Here is a 15,216-nt window from a genome sequence, read left to right as displayed (position 1 = left end):
GCAGCTTGTCTGGGCATGGAGCCAGGACTGGGGCCGGGAGGCATACATTCCTCCGTGTTCGGGAGCAGATAAGAAGGCCCCGGCTGCGGTGAGAGCGAACAAGACACAACAACCAGGCCCAAGGTTGACTCAGCCTTCCATCCTTTATAAGGTAGGTAAAATGAGGACCCAGATTGTTGGGGGAGAATTAGTTGACTTTGTAAATATACAAATAGAATGAGACTATTGCCTTACACACTGTAAACCGCCCTGAGTCTTCGGAGAAGGGCGGGATATAAATGTAAATAATAATAATAAAAAATCCCCATTCCCACCCCACTTCAGGGAAAGGATATTGCAAAATCTCCATTCCCACCCCACTCTGGGACCAGCCAGAGGTGGCATTTGCCGGTTCTCCAAACTACTCAAAATTTCCGCTACCAGTTCTCCAGAACCTGTTGGATTTTACCCGTCTGTATCCATGGTAAAAAAAAATATGGCGGCCTCAACTTTGTGATTGAAGCTCTTTTGAAGGGTGTCGCAATGCCGACACTCTGGAGGCCTTTGTTTTCCTTCTACACAGAGACATATATCTTAAGTTTGTTTGCCTCTTTTTTTTTTGTACTTAAGATAACCAGCAGAGAGATTCAGGTCCCATAAGCCAGATTTAAGCATTATCTGCACGCCGCAAAGATGAAAGTCTTAGTGTTGCTTGCAAACCGTTCAAAGCCAGCACCAGGCAGCGGGCTGTTTATCCCCTGAGAAATTTGAGATGTTTAGTGAACAGGGTCCTGGACAAAATGTTCGGTTGCTTTTTCAAATCTATCTGGCGATACCGGCTAAAGTATCCAATGGAAAACTACAGGTAATCCTTAACTGGCAATCATTCATTTAGCGATCGCTCAAAATTGCAGCAGCACCGAAAAAAAAGGAATTATGACCAGTTCTCGGACTTATGACCGTCACAGCATCCCCCATGGTCACGGCAGAGACAAGCTGTTTCTCCTCACCTGCTCTTGAAGCAGTGACTGTGAGAGGGATTTTGGAGTCTTAGTGGACAACCAGCTAGATATGAGCCAGTATTCTGCAGTGGTAGCCAAAAAAGCCGATGCAACCCTAAATTGCATTAACAGAGGGATACAATCAAGATCAAGAGAGGTATTAATACCACTCTATAAAGCCTTAGTAAGACCACAACTAGAGTACTGCATCTAGTTTTGGTCTCTACACCATAAAAAAGGATATTGAGACACTAGAAAAAGTGCAGAGAAGAGCAACCAGGATGATTAGAGGACTGGAGGCCTTAACATACGAAGAACGGTTGCAGGAACTGGGCCTGGCTAGTCTAGTGAAGAGAAGGACGAGGGGAGACAGGATAGCAGTCTTCCAATATTTGAGGGGCTGCCCACAGAGAGGAGGGGGGTCAAGCTGTTTTCCAAAGCACCTGAAGGCCAGACAAGGAACAATGGATGGAAACTGAACAAGGAGCGATTTGACCTGGAAATAAGGAGAAAATTTCTGACAGTGAGAACAATCAACCCATGGAACAGAAGTTGCCTTCAGAAGTTATGGGAGCTTCATCACTTGAAACTTTCAAGAAGAGACTGGACTGCCATTTGTCGGAAATGGTGTAAGGTCTCCTGCTTGGGTGTGGGGGGGAGGGTTGGACTAGATGACCTACAAGGTCCCTTCCAACTTTGTTAATCCAACATTGAGATGTTCCATTGTTGAGTGGAGTGTCCTTTTCCTGGGACAAATTTGCCCAGGGAGAAAGGAAGATCCTACATGAGGAGTGGGCAGCTATGGCAGCTTTAGGAAAGTTACAGGTAAAAACACGACGAAGAACTCTTGCAGGAATTGAGTATGTCTAGTTTAATGAAAAGAAGGACTAGGGGAGACAGGATAGCAGTCTTCCAATATCTCAGGGGCTGCCCCAAAGAAGAGGGAGTCAAGCTATTCTCCAAAGCACCTGAGGGTAGAACAAGAAGCAATGGGTGGAAACTAATCAAGGAGAGAAGCAACCTGGAAGTAAGGAGAAATTTCCTGACAATTAGAACAATTAATCAGTGGAACTGCTTGACTTCAGGAGTTGTGAATTCTCCAATGCTGGAACTTTTTAAGAAGAGTTTGGACAACTGTTGGTCTGAAATGGTATAGAGTCTCCTGCTTGGGCAGGGGGTTGGACTAGAAGACCTCAAAGGTCCCTTCCAGCAGTTTTTATTCTTACTGGTTGTCCTTGATTTATGACCACAATTGAGCCCAACATTTCTGTTGTGAGTGTGACAACTGTTAAGTGAATTTCCTCCCGTTGTACGATCTTCCTTGCCACAATTTTTAAGTGACTCACTGCAGTTGTTAAATAAGTAACACCTTGTGAAGTCAATCTGGCTTCCCAGAATTGGCTTTGCTTGTCACGAGGGTCGCAAATGGTGACAAGACAACCATCTTGTCTGACATGGTGTAGGGTCTCCTGCTTGAGCAGAGGGTTGGACTAGAAGGCCTCCGAGGTCCCCTCTCTTATTCCGTTCTGATAGTCTCTTTACAACCTGTGAACTTCAATTCCCAGAATTCCCCAGCCAGCCAAGCTTTAGGACCTGTGGACTTCAACTCCCAGAATTCCCGAGCCAGCCAAGCTTTAGGACCTGTAGACTCCAACTCCCAGAATTCCCGAGCCAGCCAAGCTTTGGGGCCTGTGGACTTCAACTCCCAGAATTCCCGAGCCAGCCAAGCTTTAGGGCCTGTGGACTTCAACTCCCAGAATTCCCGAGCCAGCCAAGCTTTAGGACCTGTAGACTCCAACTCCCAGAATTCCCGAGCCGGCCAAGCTTTGGGGCCTGTGGACTTCAACTCCCAGAATTCCCGAGCCGGCCAAGCTTTAGGGCCTGTGGACTTCAACTCCCAGAATTCCCGAGCCGGCCAAGCTTTAGGACCTGTAGACTCCAACTCCCAGAATTCCCGAGCCAGCCAAGCTTTGGGGCCTGTGGACTTCAACTCCCAGAATTCCCGAGCCAGCCAAGCTTTAGGGCCTGTGGACTTCAACTCCCAGAATTCCCGAGCCAGCCAAGCTTTAGGGCCTGTGGACTTCAATTCCCAGAATTCCCAAGCCGGCCAAGCTTTAGGACCTGTGGACTTCAACTCCCAGAATTCTCGAGCCAGCCAAGCTTTAGGACCTGTGGACTTCAACTCCCAGAATTCCCGAGCCAGCCAAGCTGGCTTGGGAATTCTGGGAGCTGAAGTCCACAGATCCTAAAGTTGCCAGAGTTGCTCAATCTTGTTCCTAGGCCAAAAGCCTCAGCCTCCAGCTACTTCACATCCCAGACTGTGACACATTCCTTCTCAGAGGGAGCCGAAATCCAAGCCGCCACAGGCCATTGGCATCCTCAGCATTCCAAGTACTTAGGCCTGGCACCTCAGCCAAATCAACAAGCCTCTACAGACATCCAGCAATTTCTCACACCAGCCTCGTGTCAGTCCCGACGGCGCCTGCCCAGCCAACATTGTCTGGTCAAGCTGAGGATTCAGGAGTTCAGACCAAAAAAAAAAAAGGTCAAGCGGACCGGAATCGAATGACGCTCTTGGGAGCAGCTCGAGAAAGGTCCAGCGAGAATGTACCTCGCAGGTTTCGCTGGGCCTTCCTTTAAATTTCCCGAAGTGTTAGTCGGCCATTCTCAAGTTAATGCCTTTTGCCTAGATTGGATTTCGACCCCCAGAATCCCTTAGTACAATCTGGCCTTTGCTTCCCACTTCAGTGGAGGCCACCAGCTTGATGAAGATCAAGTAAGAGAAATAGTGGGCTATTAAGCTGGTGGGTCTAGGATCCAGTTAACTGGTACTTTCAATCTCTCTCTCTCTCCCTCCCTCCCTCCCTCCCTGTTCATATCTATCTTTACTGTCTGTCTGTCTGTCTGTCTGTCTGTCTGTCTATCTATCTATCTATCTATCTATCTATCTATCTATCTATCTATCTATCTATCTATCATTTCTCTCTCATTCATCTATCTATCTCTATCTTTCTCTCCATCCATCCATCCATCCATCCATCCATCCATCCATCCATCCTTATGTCTGTCTGTCTGTCTGTCTGTCTGTCTGTCTGTCTGTCTGTCTATCTATCTATCTATCTATCTATCTATCTATCTATCTATCTATCTATCTATCTATCATTTCTCTCTATCATTCATCTATCTATCTCTATCTTTCTCTCCATCCATCCATCCATCATCCTTATGTCTGTCTGTCTGTCTGTCTGTCTGTCTGTCTGTCTGTCTGTCTATCTATCTATCTATCTATCTATCTATCTATCTATCTATCTATCTATCTATCTATCTATCTATCTATCTATCCATCCATCCATCTATCATTCATCTATCTATCTCTATCTATCTATGTCTCTCTCCATCCATCTATCCTTATGTCTGTCTATCTGTCTATCTGTCTGTCTATCTATCTATCTATCTATCTATCTATCTATCTATCTATCTATCTATCTATCTATCTATCTATCATCTCTATCATTCATCTACAGTATCTCTATCTATGTTTCTCTCCATCCATCCATCCTTATGTCTGTCTGTCTGTCTGTTTGTCTGTCTATCTATCTATCTATCTATCTATCTATCTATCTATCTATCTATCTATCTATCTATCTATCTATCTATCATCTCTATCATTCATCTATCTATCTGTTTCTCTCCATCCATCCTTATGTCCATCTGTCTGTCTGTCTGTCTGTCTGTCTGTCTGTCTATCTATCTATCTATCTATCTATCTATCTATCTATCTATCTATCTATCTATCTATCTATCTATCTACCATCTCTATCATTCATCTACAGTATCTATATCTATGTTTCTCTCCATCCATCCATCCTTATGTCTGTCTGTCTGTCTGTCTGTCTGTCTGTCTGTCTGTCTGTCTGTCTGTCTGTCTATCTATCTATCTATCTATCTTTTTCTCTCTCTCCATCCATCCCATCTCTGTCTGTCTGTCCCTCTGTCCATCCATCCATCCCTGATCTACAGAGATGCTAATTCCTGAAATTAAGGTCATCCACAGTGTACTTTATGCATCTCTGGAGTACAGCAAGCCAGAGGGAGGAGCGGTCCTTAACTCCTTGACCCTGAGTTTCTCCAGTCCTTGGTATCTGCACCTAGGTTTGCATGGACTTCTGGGATGGAGAAACCTAGCCTTGGGAGACAAGGCTTCCTAGATCCTGGATTTTGGGAAGCTAGAAGATCATTAAGTCCGAATGGCAAGGGCCCAAATCCACAGGAAAAGCTTTTCAGTGACAAAACCCTGAACAGGTCTCATTCCAGATGCATCCCATTCCATGTTTCTCCAGGCCTCCAATGTCCAATCTTGGGACAGGCGTTCCCTGGGTTTCCCCATCTTTCCCCATTTTTTTCTTTCCTTCTTCCTCCTCCTCCTCTTCCTCGAAAAGTGCCTTTCTCTTCTGGCAGGCGCCAGTCAGAGAAGAGTTAAGAAAATGTTTATCACAAGGCTGGCTGCAGAGTTGAAAGTAATGTGATCAGTAATGAATTTTGCGTTACATTAGGGTTGTATAAATGGACAGACAAGCACAGACACCAAGTGGCCAGGAGTCAGGGCTAATTTAATGAGGCTAAAATAGAGACAGCACCAATTAGACGCCGGGCCAGCTCAGCGCTCCTGCAGGGACCGCAAATGAATAGGTACAAATCAAATTAGGGACTAATAGAAGCAGTATAACAGAGGGCAGTCAATGCTAAATGCATTTGGGCCTGATGACCTCCCTGCTCTGAACAACAGAATCCTAAATTTGAAAGGGGAGAGAGAGAGAGAGAGAGAGAGAGAGAGACAGAGAGAAGGATAGGAAGAAAGGGAGATAAATGAGAGAGAGTGAAAGAGAAAAAGAAAGAGAGGGCGAGAAAGAAAGAGGGACAGAAAGAGAAAGAGAAAAGTAGGAAGAAAGAAAAGAGAGGGCGAGAAAGAGAGAGGAGAGAAAGAGAGAGAAAGAGAGAGGGTAAGAAAGAAAGAGGGACAGAAAGAGAGGAAAGTAGGGAGAAAGGAGAGAGAGGGAAAGCGAAAGAATGAGAGAGAAAGTGAGAGAAAGATAGAGAAAGAGAAAAAGAGAGGCGAGAGAAAGAAGGACAGAAGCGGAAGAGAGAAAAATAGGAAGAAAGAAGAGGGTGAGAAAAGAGAGGAGAGAAAGAAAGAAAGATAGCAAGAAAGAAAAGAGAGACTGAAAGAAAGAGAAGAGAAAGAAAGAGGGAGAGAAAGAGAGGAAAATAGGAAGAAAGGGAAAGAGAGAAAGAGAAAGACAGAGAAAGAGAATGAGAGAAAGGGAAAGAAAGAAAGAAAGAAAAAAGAAAGAAAGGAGGACAGCAAGAAAGCAAGAGAAAGGAGAGAAAGAAAGAGAGAAAGAGGAGAGAGAAGAGAGAAAAGAGAAAGTGAAAAAGAAAGAGAAATGACAGAAAGGCGGAGAGAAAGAGAAAGAGAGAGACCAAGAAAATAGGAGAATGATAATCAAAGAAAGTCTTGCTTGTTAAAAAACAAAAATTAACCCAACAACAGAAACTACACAGCTTGCAAGAGGAGAGTCTGGAAAAATATCTCAGCATCAGCCATTTTGCACAGACAAGGAGTTTCCCTCCCCAGGAAACAACGCATTAAAAAAGCCGCCCCACCCCAAGACCCACAAGTGCCAAATCAGATCTGTGCACTCATCCGATGCTCAGAGGAAGAGAGCTGAAATTCCCACCAACCCAGGTCGGGCAGAGGGCTGGCTGGCACCAAGGGCTTCCTTATTTATTTTATTTTATTTTATTTTATTTTATTAAATTTTTATACCGCCCTTCTCCCGAAGGACTCAGGGCGGTGTACAGCCAGAATAAAATACAAGATATATACAATTAAAATGCATTAAAATATAACAATTATTAGACGGCTGAAAGTTAAAATGAATTTAAAATTTAAAATATTAATAAAACCCCAATATAAAACCAAACTATTATGCCAGTCCCGCTTGAATGAATAAATATGTTTTTAGCTCACGACGGAAGGTCCGAAGATCAGGCACTTGACGTAGGCCAGGGGGGAGTTCGTTCCAGAGTGTCGATGCTCCCACAGAGCAGGCTCTACTCCTGGGGGCCGCCAGGCGACATTGTTTGGCGCACGGCACCCTGAGAAGGCCCTCTCTGTGTGAGCATACGGGTCGGTGGGAGGCATAGGGTAACAGCAGGCGGTCTCGTAAGTACCCGGGTCCTAAGCCATGGAGCGCTTTAAAGGTGGTAACCAGAATCTTGAAGCGCACCCGAAAGACCGCAGGAAGCCAGTGCAGACTATGGAGCAGTGGTGTTCCGTGGGAGCCACGAGTGGCTCCCATTACTACTCGCGCAGCTGCATTCTGGACTAACTGCAGCCTCCGGGTGCACCTCAGGGGCAGCCCCATGTAGAGACCGTTGCAGTAATCCAACCGAGACGTAACCAGAACCTTAGCCAGAACTGGCAGCGGCTCTCCGAAAGGATAAACAATGCAGTCCATGGGGAATTCTCCACATCCCAGAAGGTCACAAAAGACCGTTGCGTGTATCTGTGTAAATGTGGGGAGGGGCAGCTTTGGGGGGGTGGGTGAGTGTCTGGGGAGCCAAGTCAAAACCAGACACCGCCGGTAGTCCTCGACTTACCACAGTTCATTTAGTGACCGTTCCAAGTCGCAACGGCGCTGAACAACGTGGCTTACGACGGTTGTTCAACACGTACCATTGTAGCATCCTCGTGGTCACGTGATCAAAATTCAGGGACTGGGCAAGTGACTCACTTTTATGACAGTTGCAATGTCCCGGGGGTCATGTGGTCCTCTTTTATGACTTCCCGACAAGCAATTGCGACAACCGGATTCAATTCACGACTGTGTTACCGGCTTCACAACGGCAGCGATTCACTGAACAACTGTGGCGAGAAAGGTTGTAAAAACTGGAGCTAACCTCACAACTGTCTCGCTTAGCGACAGAAACTTTGGGCTCAATGGCGGTCGTAAGTCGAGGACTACCTGCACAAAACAGAGGGACGTGCGTATTTATTTTCCCTCAACTGCTCTCAGCTAGAGCGGTTTTGAAGGAGGCGTACAATTCATTACGGCTGCCTCTCTATCTGTGCTCTCTCTATGGTGTTTGGGAGGGAGCACGTACCCTCTCCAAAGTGAGCCCCTGATGCAACCTGTTAACCCCGGAAGGAGGACGGGGTTTTTGTAGACTCCAGGTGGGTTAGGAGAGCCTTGTTACTTTTCCTTTCTCTCTCTATGGATTGATTAGGTGCCATGGAGTTGCTGCTGCTGCTGTTGTTGTTTCTTCTTCTTCTTCTTCTTCTTCTTCTTCTTCTTCTTCTTCTTCTTCTTCTTCTTCTTCTTCTTCTTCTTCTTCTTCTTCTTCTTCTTCTTCCTCCTCCTCCTCTTCCTCCTCCTCCTCCTCTTCCTCCAATTCTTCTTCTCCATTTTCTTCCTTCTCTTCCTCCTCCTCCTCCTCCCTCTTCCTCCAATTCTTCTTCTCCTCCTTCCTCCTCCTCCTCCTCCTCTTCTTCTTCCTTCTCCCTCTCCCTCCAATTCTTCTTCTCCTCCTTCCTCCTCCTCCTCCTCTTCTTCTCCTCCTCCTTCCTCTTCCTCCAATTCTTCTCCTCTTCCTCTTCCTCCTCCTCCTTCTTCTCCTCCTTCCTCCTCCTCCTCTTCCCTCTTCCAATTATTCTTCTCCTTTTTCTTCCTCCTCCTCTTCTCCTCCTCCTCTTCTTCCTCCTCCTCCCTCTTCCTCCAATTCTTCTTCTCCTTCTCCTTCCTCCTCCTCCTCTTCGTCTTCCCTCTTCCTCCAATTCTTCTTCTCCTTCTCCTTCCTCCTCCTCCTCCTCTTCTTCCACCGCCTCCTCTTCCTCCTCTTCCTTCCTCCTCCTCTTCCTCCTCCTCTTCCTCCTCTTCTCCTCCTCCTCTTCTCCTCCTCCTCCTCTTCCTCCTCCTCCCTCTTCCTCCAATTCTTCTTCTCCTTCCTCCTCCTCCTCTTTGTCCTCCTCTTCGTCTTCCCTCTTCCTCCAATTCTTCTCCTTCTCCTTCCTCCTCCTCCTCCTCCTCTTCCTCCTCTTCTTCTTCCACCGCTTCCTCTTCCTCCTCCTCCCTCTTCCTCCTTCTTCTTCCTCCAATTCTTCCTCTTCCTCTTCTTCTTTCTTCCTCTTCCATCTTCCTCCAATTCTTCTTTTCCTTCTCATCCTTCCTCCTCCTCCTCCTCTTCTTTTTTTTCTTCTTCCTCCTCCTCCTCCTCTTCTTCCTCCCCTCCTCCTCACCATGTGATTCACAACTGTGGCAACAAGTTTGTAAAATTGGATGTGACTCACTTAACCGCCATCTGGCTTAGGAACAGAAATTCTCGTTCCCGTTTGTGGTCGTAAGTCGAGGACTACCTGGTACCTCCAGATAGGAAAACAGATGTTTGGGTTAGTGAAGGAATGGAGAGCAGATGGACAGAGAGAGAGAGAGAGAGAGAGAGAAAGAGGAAGGGAGGAAGGAAAGGGGCGAGCAGGTGCTAATAGCATCCTGAAGGAATACAACAGAAATAGGCTTCATTTTAAGAGACGCAGCCATCTGGATCCATTAGTAATTCCTAAACTGAGCACCAGATAGGTTAACATACTGCAAAGTATACATTTATTCAATATACTGAATCTCTCAAGAAGCGTAAGAGGCCAATTTAATGAAGCCTCCCGCAATTGAGGAAGTCCTCGACGTACAACCATGACTGAGCTCAAAATTTCTGTTGCTGAGCAAAACGGTTCTTAAGTGAACTTTGTCCCATTTTATGGCCGGTCTTGCCACAGTTCCTAAGTGAAGCACTGCAGTTCTTACCTTAGCCACAGGGTTGTGAAGTTAATCTGGCTTTCCCATTGATTTTGCTTGTCAGAAGGTCGCAAAAGAGGATCATGCGACTCCGGGACATTGCATCCGTCATAAATATGAATGAGTTGTCAATCATCTGAATTTTGGTCATATGACCAATGGAGATGCTGCAAGGATTGTGTGAAAAACGGTCGTAAGTCCTAAGCTTTTTCTGTGCTGTTGTAACTTGGAACGGTCACTAAATGAACTGTTGTAAGTTGGGGACTATCTGTATTCTGTGTCCTACAGTGGCTTCCCAGGCTCATTCTGGGGCCGTGGTCAGATTTTTCCTCTTCTGCTCTCGTTCTCCAGCACCTGGTTTTCATAATCTGGAAATGGCCAATTTGCTATGGTCAACTCATGATGGCCAACATGCCACAGTCAACTTGCCATAGCCAATTCACCATGGCCAACTCATCAGACTTGTGACAGCGGAAGAGAAGCTCTGAGGTAGAGCAAGACAGACTTTTGCTTATAATTTAGAATTCATTCCATCCATCTTCCTTGCTTCCTTCTTCCCTCCCTCCCTCCTCTCTCCCTCACTCTAGTCTCCTATCCATTCCTTCCTTCTCCTATCCCTCCGCCCTTCCCTCCCCTCCTGTTTTCACCATTCTCCCTTCCTTCTTTCTTATCTCCTTCTTCCTCCCTCCCTCCCTCTTTCCCTCTCTTCATCTTCCTCCCCCCCTCTCTTTTCCTCCCTCCCTCCTTCTCTTTCCCTTGTCCATCTTCCTTCCTTCCTCTCTTTCCTCTCTCCATCTTCCTTCCTTCCTTTCCTCATTCCTTCCTTCCTTCCTCTGTCCCTCTCTTTCCCTCTCTCCATCTTCCTTCCTTCATCACTCTCTTTCTCTCTCTCCATTTCCTTCCTCCCTCCCTCCTCCTCCCTCCCTCCCTTTCCCTCTCTCCATCTTTCCTTCCTTCCTTTCCTCCTTCCTTCCTTCCTCTGTCCCTCGCTTTCCCTCTCTCCATCTTCCTTTCTTCCTTTTTTCTCATTCCTTCCTTCCTCTGTTCCTCTCTTTCTCTTTCTCCATCTTCCTTCCTTCCTTCCTTCCTCTGTCCTTCTCTTTCCTCTCTCCATCTTGCTTCATCACTCTCTTCTCTCTCTCCATCTCCTTCCTCCCTCCTCTGTTCCTCTCTTTCCCTTTCTCCATCTTCCTTCCTTCCTTCCTTCCTTCCTTCCTTCCTTCCTTCCTTCCTTCCTTCCTTCCTTCCTCTGTCCTCTCTTTCCCTCTCTCCATCTTGCTTCATCACTCTCTTTCTCTCTCTCCATCTCCTTCCTCCTCCCTCTGTTCCTCTCTTTCCCTTTCTCCATCTTCCTTCCTTCCTTCCTTCCTTCATCACTCTTTTCCTCTCTCCCTCTTTCCTGTCTTCCTTCCTTTCCTTATTCCTTCCTTCCTCTGTCCCTCGCTTTCCCTCTCTCCATCTTCCTTCCTTCCTTCCTTTCCTCATTCTTTCTTTCCTCTGTTCCTCTCTTTCCCTCTCTCCATCTCCTTCCTTCTACCCTCCTCCCTCCCTCTCTCCATCTTCTTCCTTCCTTGCTTTCCTCATTCCTTCCTTCCTTCCTCTGTCCCTCTCTTTCCCTCTCTCCATCTTCCTTCCCTCCTTCATCACTCTCTTTCCCTCTCTCCGTCTTCTTCCTTCCTTCCTCCCTTCCTCCCTCCCTCCCCCTCTCTCCATCTTCTTCCTTCCTTCCTTCCTTCCTCATTCCTTCCTTCCACTGTCCTCGCTTTCCTCTCTCCATCTTCCTTCCTTCCTCCCTCCCTCCTCCTCCCTCCTCCTCCCTCCTTCCTCCTTCCTTCCTCTCTCTCCATCTTCCTTCCTTCCTTCCTCCTTCCTTCCTTCCTCTGTCCCTCGCTTTCCTCTCTCCATCTTCCTTTCTTCCTTTTTCTCATTCCTTCCTTCCTCTGTTCCTCTCTTTCTCCATCTTCCTTCCTTCCTTCCTTCCTCTGTCCTTCTCTTTCCTCTCTCCATCTTGCTTCATCACTCTCTTTCTCTCTCCATCTCCTTCCTCCTCCTCTGTTCCTCTCTTTCCTTTCTCCATCTTCCTTCCTTCCTTCCTTCCTTCCTTCCTTCCTTCCTTCCTTCCTTCCTCTGTCCTCTCTTTCCCTCTCCATCTTGCTTCATCACTCTCTCTCTCTCCATCTCCTTCCTCCTCCCTCTGTTCCTCTCTTTCCTTTCTCCATCTTCCTTCCTTCCTTCCTTCATCACTCTTCCTCTCTCCCTCTTTCCTGTCTTCCTTCCTTCCTTATTCCTTCCTTCCTCTCTCCCTCCCCTCTCTCCATCTTCCTTCCTTCCTTCCTTCCTCATTCTTTCTTTCCTCTGTTCCTCTCTTCCTCTCCATCTCCTTCCTTCTACCCTCCCTCCCTTCCTCTCTCCATCTTCTTCCTTCCTTCCTTCCTCATTCCTTCCTTCCTTCCTCTGTCCCTCTCTTCCCTCTCTCCATCTTCCTTCCTCCTTCATCACTCTCTTTCCCTCTCTCCGTCTTCTTCCTTCCTTCCTCCTTCCTCCCTCCCTCCCTCTCTCCATCTTCTTCCTTCCTTCCTTCCTTCCTCATTCCTTCCTTCCACTGTCCCTCTTTCCCTCTCTCCATCTTCCTTCCTTCCTCCTCCCTCCTCCTCCCTCCCTCCCTCCCTCCCTCCCTCCCTCCATCTTCCTTCCTTCCTTCCTTCCTTCCTTCCTTCCTTCCTTCCTTCCTTCCTCCTTCTCTCCCTCCCTCCCCTCTCTCCTCTTTCCTGTCTTCCTTCCTTCCTTATTCCTTCCTTCCTCTGTCCCTCGCTTTCCTCTCTCCATCTTCCTTCCTTCCTTCCTTCCTCATTCTTTCTTTCCTCTGTTCCTCTCTTCCTCTCCATCTCCTTCCTTCTTCCTTCCTTCCTTCCTCCTTCCTTCCTCTGTCCCTCTCTTTCCTCTCCATCTTCTTCCTTCCTTCCTCTCTTTCCTCTCCATCTTCCTTCCTTCCTCTCTCTCCATCTTCCTTCCTCCTTCATCACTCTCTTCCTCTCTCCGTCTTCTTCCTTCCTTCCTCCTTCCTCCCTCCCTCCCCTCTCTCCATCTTCTTTCCTTCCTTCCTTCCTTTCCTCATTCCTTCCTTCCACTGTCCCTCGCTTTCCCTCTCTCCATCTTCCTTCCTTCCTCCCTCCCTCCCTCCCTCCCTCCCTCCCTCCCTCCTCCATCTTCCTTCCTTCCTTCCTTCCTTCCTTCCTTCCTTCCTTCCTTCCTTCCTCCTTCTCTCCCTCCCTCCCTCTCTCCGTCCTCCTTCCTTCCTTCCTTCTACCTATCTCCAGTTCTGATGCTATTGGGATTCCTTAGCTGACAGTCAAGATGGGAATTTGAATTATTGGCCCTCCTACCCAGAGGAACGCCAGTCCCGCTCACCCCACGCAAAGAGCATTTACAATTTGCAAGCGTTCTCGGATCCCTAAGGCCTCTTGAGCATAATCTCCTAAGAGCCGGACCGTTTATGTTAATGGGCCCTTTAATTTACCACAGTAATGGACTCTGATGAAGATGGATTAATTTGGATTAGGGTAGCCGGCACTTTGTGGAAGGCAGATAATTACACACCCCGATTCTCATCTGTGCAGAGCTGCCAACTGTTGTGCACACGTGGGGGTGACATTCCTGCTGGGTGCAAAGGGTGGGGTGGGGGGGGTGCAAGGAAGAATAAGGGTAATTTTAAGGTCAAGACTCAAAGAGAAAGCAATACAGGACAATAGCTGTACTGGCTGATATTAATAAATGTCATCATTTATTGGAATATCACAGGTTTTAAAGCTCACAGCCGGTTTCCCTGGCTTCCAAATGAAGTCATCCATCTTTCTCTCCTTTCCACCATCTGACCGTTTTGGATCCTATGAGATACAACGCCGGCCTAGACCACCATAGAACAGCCTCTCCCAACTTTTGCTCTGCAACCCCCAGAATCTCCCAACAATTTGGACAATAATGAGCTGGGGATTGCAGCACCGGAAGGTATTCGAACTAAAGGACACCACCATCATGCCTAAGGCGGAACTAGAACTCACTGTCTCCTGGTGATTGGCACAGAGTTACCCAGCTAGCTTTCATGCCCAAGGTGGGACTAGAACTCACTGTCTCCTGGGGATTGGTCCAAAGTCACCCAGCTGGCTTTCATGCCTAAGGCGGGACTAGAACTCACTGTCTCCTGGTGATTGGCCCAAAATCACCCAGCTGGCTTTCATGCCTAAGGCGGGACTAGAACTCACTGTCTCCTGGTGATTGGCACAGAGTTACCCAGCTGGCTTTCATGCCCAAGGTGGGACTAGAACTCACTGTCTCCTGGGGATTGGTCCAAAGTCACTCATCTGGCTTTCATGCCTAAGGTGGGACTAGAACTCACTGTCTCCTGGTGACTGGTCTGAAGCCACCCAGCTGGCTTTCATGTCTAAGGCGGGACTAAAACTCACTGTCTCCTGGTGATTGGCCCAAAATCACCCAACTGGTTTTCATGTCTAAGGCAGGACTAGAACTCACTGTCTCCTGGTGATTGGCCCAAAATCACCCAACTGGTTTTCATGTCTCAGGCGGGACTAAAACTCACTGTCTCCTGGTGATTGGCCCAAAGTTACCCAGCTGGTTTTCATCCCTAAAGCAGGATTAGAACTCACAGCCCCCCCCCCCCCCGTTTCTGTTGCTTTTCCCACTGGAGCAAACTGGCTTTCCAATCCTAGGGAACTCTGCTCAGACATTCCACCTCAACACATCAATCTCTAGATGGGGTGGATCTGAACTCCCATCCTGCCGTCTGAGAGAGGACTATGCTAGTTGTGGAAGGGGGATGGGGAGGGGGAGTGATGGAATCTGTAGTCCCTCAGGCTGGAGCAAAGAAAGGGCTTAGGAAAGTAACGGAGCAAACATCTGGGTTTTTTCCTTTTTTTTTTTTTGGTTAAAAAATAAAATAAACCAACAACAACAAAGGAACAAATTGGAATCTATTTCCCCGTGAAATCCCAGCCTGATCCGGAAGCATTTATAGCCCTTGAGGTCAGGGGCCAAGAGCTGAAAAGCAGGAGCCGATCGGAAACATCCTCCATACTATGTAACCCCAGAGAGCCTCTGCGAAAACATCTGCGCTTTAGATTCAAGGCCTTTCTGGACCATTGTTGGCTGGAAAAAATGCAATTTTTTTCTTCCCTTTTTTTTGGGGAGGGGAGAGAGTTCCAGGAATATATGGGAAGGGACGAGCGCAGCCGAGCCCGGTTGCTTTATAAATAGTCCGATGGGTTCCTGCAAAATGCCCCTCCGTGGGTTTTTATTTTTATTTTATTTATTTTAATTTATTTATTTTGTCACAACAGTATATATAAGCATAAGCATGAAAATAACTATATAAC

At 47.3% G+C, this 15,216-nt stretch overlaps 1 protein-coding gene across 5 annotated transcripts in view; it reads right to left on the bottom strand.

Annotated features, from left to right (window-relative positions):
- The window catches only part of BCAS3 (BCAS3 microtubule associated cell migration factor), an 846,545-nt gene that overhangs the window by 37,825 nt on the left and 793,504 nt on the right, over nt 1-15,216 (bottom strand). The gene's annotated exons all lie outside the window — the stretch shown is intronic.

This window comes from Ahaetulla prasina, chromosome 1 (genome assembly GCF_028640845.1).
Source record: "Ahaetulla prasina isolate Xishuangbanna chromosome 1, ASM2864084v1, whole genome shotgun sequence".
Classification (NCBI taxonomy): Eukaryota; Metazoa; Chordata; class Lepidosauria; order Squamata; family Colubridae; genus Ahaetulla; species Ahaetulla prasina.
The sequence above is the reverse complement of the archived record's forward strand: the minus strand, read 5'-3'. Positions and strand labels throughout refer to the sequence as shown.